Below are 7,047 nucleotides of genomic sequence, written 5' to 3'. Positions count from 1 at the left end.
TGCCCTGTCTCCCGGTGTCCCCCTCCCACCCCCCACCCCCCACCCCCGCCAGCCCAAGCACTGGTTTGCAGCTTCTCACCAGGTTTGCCCTTTCTTTTACCCCTGTGACTCATCATTTTGGTAAACAAGGCTCAACGCCCTAAAACCTAGCAGCTGAGCTTTTACCAGGCTTTCCTGTCCTAGGCAGCTGGGATCTGCTTAAACCCATAGCAGTGCCTAGTGACACAAACTGCTTTTTTTCCCTTCAATCATTAGCACCAATTCCAGTTCTGAAAACACCACTGAGGGAAAGACACTGACACTCTCCGTGTGATCTGACCCTCGTTCCAAGCCCTCTACTTCATTAATTCAGCCCAAGAGCGCATCATTTGGGGGAGATGCATTATCCCATAGATCTATATGGAGCTGGTCTTTAACCAAAATGAATTCCCCCACAATTCTGCCATACACCAGCAAGTATATTTTAGAGACTCCAGATTGTATGTTTATATCTGCTCAAGTTCATCCGATTAAACCTGCATTGTTGTACCAGCCCACGGTGAATTTCTGGGAGGCTGGTGGTGAAGAAGCTGGTCCCCTCTGCAAAACTGACAGGCATTACGCCTGGATCAGCATTTTACAGCTAAGTTGCACACCGTGGTACCTACATAAGTGGCTCGTGAGTCCCCGAAATAAGGGTAGTGTGACTGAGACCTGGGTTAAAAATTGTATGGATCCCTGATTAAGTGTTAATAGTCACATATGGCTAACGGATCCCACATGGGACAGTGCACATCTAGAGGTCTTCCTGATGCAGAGGCAAAGATTCTGAGCAGAACAGGGGCTGCTCCTGGCACTGGAGACCCAACTCTAGACTAAAGAGGCTTGTTCTGTGCTTATCAGCCATCTGTATGTAGAGAGATCGAGTTGCACTTCCAGAGTGGCGGACTTTGCCAGATGCCCTCTGAGATCCACACATCCCACATACGTGCCATTGCCCTGCACTGCAAGCCTGGTGATTGTTTCTTCAAGAAAATAGTTGTTTCCTCTATTTGTAGAAGTCGTTCATGCCCGCGGTGGCAAAATGCAGGAAAACACGTCGAGGAAATTAACAATGACCCGCAATGTGGCCACTGGAGACAACCGCCACCCCCCCCAGTCCGGCACCGCGCCTTCCTCTTCCTTCTGTGGTGGTATCTTTCCCATCTCTGAGAGTGTACCTTCTCTCACATTTGCAGCTTGACTTTTTTTCATTAACAGCATTTCATAAGTACTTGCTTTTATTAAACATTCTTCCCAAACAGTCTGAAATGCTGTGGTATAGTTCGTTATGTTAGTGACTAATACTTTGCACAACCATCCCCCTACTGCTGTACTTTTGGGTTGTATCAAAGTTTTTTTGCTATTGTAAATAAAGCGTCAATAACACGTCTTGGTCCGAAATAGCTTTGTTCATAATTGGCATTGATTCCTGAAGAAGGGGTATTAGTAAGTCTAAGGATAGGAACCTCGTTAGAGTGTATTCTTGCAAGAGAGGACAGAAAGTTGGCCTGCACCACATGCTGGCTCTTCGTGGCCCATGCTTTCTTCCAAATGTTCGAGAAGGTTGCTTCTGTGATCCCAGTTTCCCAGCCTTTCTGAAATCAGGGCGGCCCTCGGTCCTCCAGCGGCACTGCTGCGGTCAGCTGGTCTCGAGTCCGCTTGGTACATTCATCCCAGGCCGTCCTGCTGCCTCCTGCTGGCCTCGGAGCTTCAGCTCCTCTTCCCCACGTGGTTCTTCCATTTTCCACGCTGGTGTCTCTTTCACCCTAGTGAGGACAGTGGAACCAGCATGGAGCGGAGACTGCCAACCACTGGACAAAATCTGTGTTCTTCTCCAGCTTCTAAGCACACACCCGAACTATATCCCCCCAGACCCCCACGGTTGGGTGGCCGGCCGTGTGACTAACTGCCCGCCGATGGCACATGAGTGGAAGGGCCCGTACCCGCTGCCAGGCCTGGCCCATGACAACCTGCTCTGTGGAATGGCCACATCCCTCAGGGCAACCCCGGAAGTCCCGTGATGAAGATGCCAGCACTTTTGCCAACGGGTTTGCATACCTGCTGATCCATTCACCTACCTACTGTTGTGTTTGGTGGTTTCCCCTCTTTGGGACCTTCTGCAATGTATAACTTCATTTAGTCCTGCTTGAGCTATCCTTCCTTTCTTCTTGGATCATGAACTCAGTGACACTTACGTTTTCTCCAAATATCTCTGTCCTAAGTCTTGGCACACACCTGAGCGTGCCGGAGGCCCTCCCCTAGCTATCCCAGACTCCTGGATGACCGGGAGCTTTCTCTCGCTTCACCTCACAGACACACACCCCTGGTTGCGTGGAATTTGATCCGAAACGGTGCTCCTCTTCATTTTCTCTGCTTTCTAGGAAATGGAACTGTCCCTGTGGCAAGAATTTAGCAGAAATGGGCAGGGGAGGACAGGGAAAAACTGGACCCCCCCATGAGGGGAGACAGCTGGTAGAAGCCCTCAGAGGCAGGGATGACCGAAGAATCCTAGGGAGCAGAGGTGTCTAATGGTGCAGCCGGCAGAGAGATCAGCCATTCCCCTCAAGGGCTTGGCCGGCTTGGGCCGGGTCAGCCTGCCGATAGCAGGACGGCCCGCAGACTGACGGGACTTGGCAGCTGCCAGAGCTCAGGGCCAGAGGTGACCACGTGGGTGGGAGCCTTCTTCTACCTTCTACCCTGGCCAAACTTTTGGGGAGGATTTGGAGTCCCACGGGATGTAGAGGGGACATGTGAACCCATTTTCTTTAGGGAGGCTTCAGCTGACATCTGAGTTATGCCATCAACCTAACCATTGCTAAAAAAAAAATCATAATATCATAAGGTAAAACTAAGGATTAGGTAGGTAGTCAGGTATTTAGCGCCTCAGAACACTGAGGCCTGAGAGGGTCTGTCATGTAGCTAAGGGACCGGGTGCCCTGGCAGAGCTTTGCCCTGTTCTCGGGTCTCTGGCTCCCGGCCCCTTGTTCTCGCTCCTTGTCCGGGAGGGGAGAGCTGGGGTAGAAAGGGGCCAGCTCCTCCGGCCCCGGGGGCTCCCGGGCGCTCATGGACTCAACTCTTCCCTGAGTGGCTCCCACAGAGCCCTTGAGGGGTCAATGCTCAGAGCTCAGGGGTATGGATGGTGCGAGTAAGGAAGAGGTCCCGTCCCTCCCTGCCCCAAGGAGATAAACATTCCCCAGTGAAGACAAGCACTCAAGAAACAGATCCAGGAGTAGGCTCATTAGGGTCATAAAGCTATCTTGTCTGAATGTCAGAAATGTCCTTCATTTGGATCGAAGGATTTAGGCCCCCAGCTGAAAGCCTGGAGATGTTGGGGCCATGCACGCGGCCGCGGAGGGAGAGAGTTTATCAGACTCGCTCTTCTCCTCTGTTCCAGATAAGCATGCATGTTGACTGGTGTAGAGAGGGGGAGGTTTCCTGAGTGCAAAGTACCAAGGCACAAACCCTGAGATAAAAAGTCATAAATAGACTGAGGGCCTGACCAGTGCCAGGCTCAGTGTCCTTGGGCTGGTAGGACTCTCGGGCCAGGTCCCAGGTGGGGGGAGCCGGGGCCGAGCAGCTGCTGTGGAAATTTCCACGGTCTATCCACCCAGCACCAGCACTGGGGCTCCCAACAGCAGGGGGTTACGAAAGAGACAGGAGATGCAAGACAGGGTCCCAGCTCACGAGGAGCTCGGCCCCCAGAGAAGACACCCAGGGACGCGCGTGCCAAGAAAGCAAGTGAACAAGCAGGTTGGGAAAATCTTAAAGTTATAAATAGCGTCAAGGCACGGGATTAATCAAGAAAAATGTCAGTATCTCCTCCCAAGTATTAGAACCCCATTTCACCTTTTGAGGAAAATGTTGAAAAGTACAAACTTCACATTAAGGTAGAAGCTGACTTTGGGGCACGCCGGGCTGGCTCAGTAGGAAGAGGTTTCGAGCCCCACAGCGGGTGTAGACATTACTAAAAACAAGTAAATATACTTTAAACCCAAGCTGATTTTATTACTTTTACTAAAAAGGGTCACAAACAATATATTTATTTTTTAAAAGTTTTTAAGGATATTTTATTTGTCAGAGAGAGGGAGAGAGAGAGAGAGAGAGAGAAAGCAAGCATAAGCAGGGGGACTGTCAGGCAGAGGGAGAAGCAGGCTTCCTGCTGAGCAAGGATCCTGATATGGGACTAGATGCCAGGACCCTGGGATCATGACCTGAGCCAAGGCAGAAGCTTAACCAACGGAGCCACTCAGGCGTCCCTCTACGGATTTTTTTAATGGAAAAAAAAATTTATAATTTGTTAACAGTTGCTAGAGTCTGGGATAGTCTTAAGAATTCAGGTTAACATTGCATTATCATTTTTTTAAAAAGACATCAGCTATTCATCTGAGAGAGAGCGAGCACACATGCGTGCACAGCCCAGGGGAGGGGCAGAGGGAGAGGGAGAATCTCAAGGAGAGGCCTCACTGAGCACAGAGCCTATTACACAGCTTGATCTCACGACCCTGAGATCATGACCCAAGCGGAAACCAAGAGTCGGGCGTCCACCCAACAGACTGCACCACCGGGTGCCCCCAAATCATTTTTAACACAGGAGATTATTAAAAGACATCAGTTCCTTGTCTTATTAATTGTTACCAAAGGAGGTGTGGGGGGATTTGCCTCCCAGTAAGGTGGGGTGGGTGTGTGTGTGCACACGCACACATGTGTGCGAGCCCACAGTACTCACCGTGGTACTGCATTCCCAGTACACTGGTCAGGATGACGCTTGGGGGGCAAGTAGGAGAAACCATGGAAAGGATTTATTGTTTCACACGGCTCCAAAGGTAACTGTTAGGGCAAGCTTCCAGTAGGTTTTAACCAGGGCTCCACTCTGTCTCTCAGATTCTCTCTGCCCTGGCCTCCTTCATGGGCTGGATTCCCTTCCAGGCGGGCTTTCTTCCTGGTCCCCAGTGCTGGTAAACAGCGGCTCTGCAGGAACTCGACAGCTTAGTTGGAATTTCTTGACAACAAATCTGGGGAGCGTGGGGTTCTCGCTTCCAGGAACCCCTGAGCACAGGTCCTGAAATTTATTCTGGTTCGACCACCCAGGGCCAAGTGCTCTGGACAGGTGCGGATTGGCTCAGCCTCCAAAAAACCTATCACTGCGGCAAGTGGTTTGAGATGGGCTTAGGCATAGGGCCTGGAACTGGGTGACAGCAAGGCCTCTTGCACTGGTGGTGACTACACAGCGAGGGCGAGTGCAAGGGGGTTGGGAAGACACTCCCAATGCCTACCGCACCTTGAAAGCAATTTTTTAAGGATTTTATTTGTTTATCTGAGAGAGAGCAGGCCCCACAAGCAGCAGGTGGGGCAGAGGGAGAGAAGCAGACTCCGTGCTGAGCATGGAGCCCCATGCTGGGCTCTATCTCACGACCTTGAGATCACGGCCTGAGCCAAAATTGAGTCAGACGCTTAACCAACTGAGCCACCCAGGCATCCCACAATTTTTTTTTCTTAAGATTTTATTTATTTATTTGACAGACAGAGATCACAAGTAGGCAGAGAGGTAGGCAAAGAGATAGGAGGAAGTGGGCTCCCTGCTGAGCAGAGAGCCCGATGCGGGGCTCGATCCCAGGACTCCGGGATCATGACCGGTGCCGAAGGCAGAGGCCCTAACCCACTGAGCCATCCAGGCACCCCAACAATTTTTTTTTTAAATAGAAGGGGTACTGGGCGCCTGGGTGGCTCAGTGGGTTAAGCCGCTGTCTTCGGCTCAGGTCAAGATCTCAGGGTCCTGGGATCGAGTCCCCGCATCGGGCTCTCTGCTCAGCAGGGGGCCTGCTTCCTCCTCTCTCTCTCTCTCTCTGCCTGCCTCTCTGTCTACTTGTGATCTCTCTCTGTCAAATAAATAAATAAATAATCTTCAAAATAAATAAATAAATAAATAAATAAATAGAAGGGGTACTTCCTAGGTACGAGGCACTATGGGAAATATCAAATCATACAGTTTACAATGTATTAGATATAAAAAGACAAGTTGGCTCCTAACTCCCATACACTACCGGATGTAATGGGAGAAAGAGGCATGCATGTACTAAAATGCAGTCCTGTAACAGTTAGAGGAGACCAGATGCAGCTGGCTGAGGGGCCAGAGATGCACCACGTAGCCAGTAACATTGGAGTTAGGTCTTAGAGAGTGCGTGGGAGCATGAGGCTTGCAGGTGTGGAGGGAGAGCATGGGAGGCCAGGGGAGCAGTAAGCAGTAAGCGTGGCAGCCCAGGTTAGTTGGAGCACAAGTTCTAGAAGTTGCTATTAAAGCAGGAAGTGTTAGCTCAGTACAGAGAGATCTCAGGGTTAGATGAGGCCTGAATTGCCCCACAAAGTCAGACTGTGGGGCAATCCTGCCTTATATTTTCCCCAATGAAGAAGCAGCTTCATTCCCCATTTGCCTGATTAGCAGCAAGTTTAGTCCGTCTTTCAAACCCAGAGGCTTACGCAGCTTGTATAGGGGCCACAGTCAGTCTGACCTTCAGAGGCAAGCGGGGACCACTGGTCTCTAGTCTGGCAGTCATGTGAGTCCCCAGGTCTCTGTGACCCTTCAGAAAGGACAGTTGCCCTGTTGTCCCTCCGAGCTTGGCCAACAGTACCCCTTCCCTGTGGTCCAGAGCCATGATCTCAGAGCTCTGCTCTTCTGTTAAATTCATAGCTCCCCACTCCCACCCAGGCACCCGCTGCCCCGGGGACTCTGCATAAGAGGTGCCTTGGACATGGTATCCCCATGGATGTAGAACTCCTGACCTTTACTCTTCCTTGGGGTCCATAGCACTGGGAGGCAGCGAGCTTTTCTGTGTCAGCTGAAATACCCACCATTATCTGTTCTTGCTCCTACCACTGCCTCCCTGCACACCCTTTCCCCCACGCACACACCCCTGGGATTCTCGGGGTGAAATGCTTTGCCACGACTAAGGTGACTGAGATCATCTTTTGCACCAGCACAGAAAAAGAAAACAAAACCCTAAGTTCAATCACCAGTGGGACATTCTGCCC

Source organism: Mustela nivalis, assembly GCF_964662115.1.
Source record: "Mustela nivalis genome assembly, chromosome: 16".
Classification (NCBI taxonomy): Eukaryota; Metazoa; Chordata; class Mammalia; order Carnivora; family Mustelidae; genus Mustela; species Mustela nivalis.
This window is presented reverse-complemented; position numbering follows the sequence as displayed.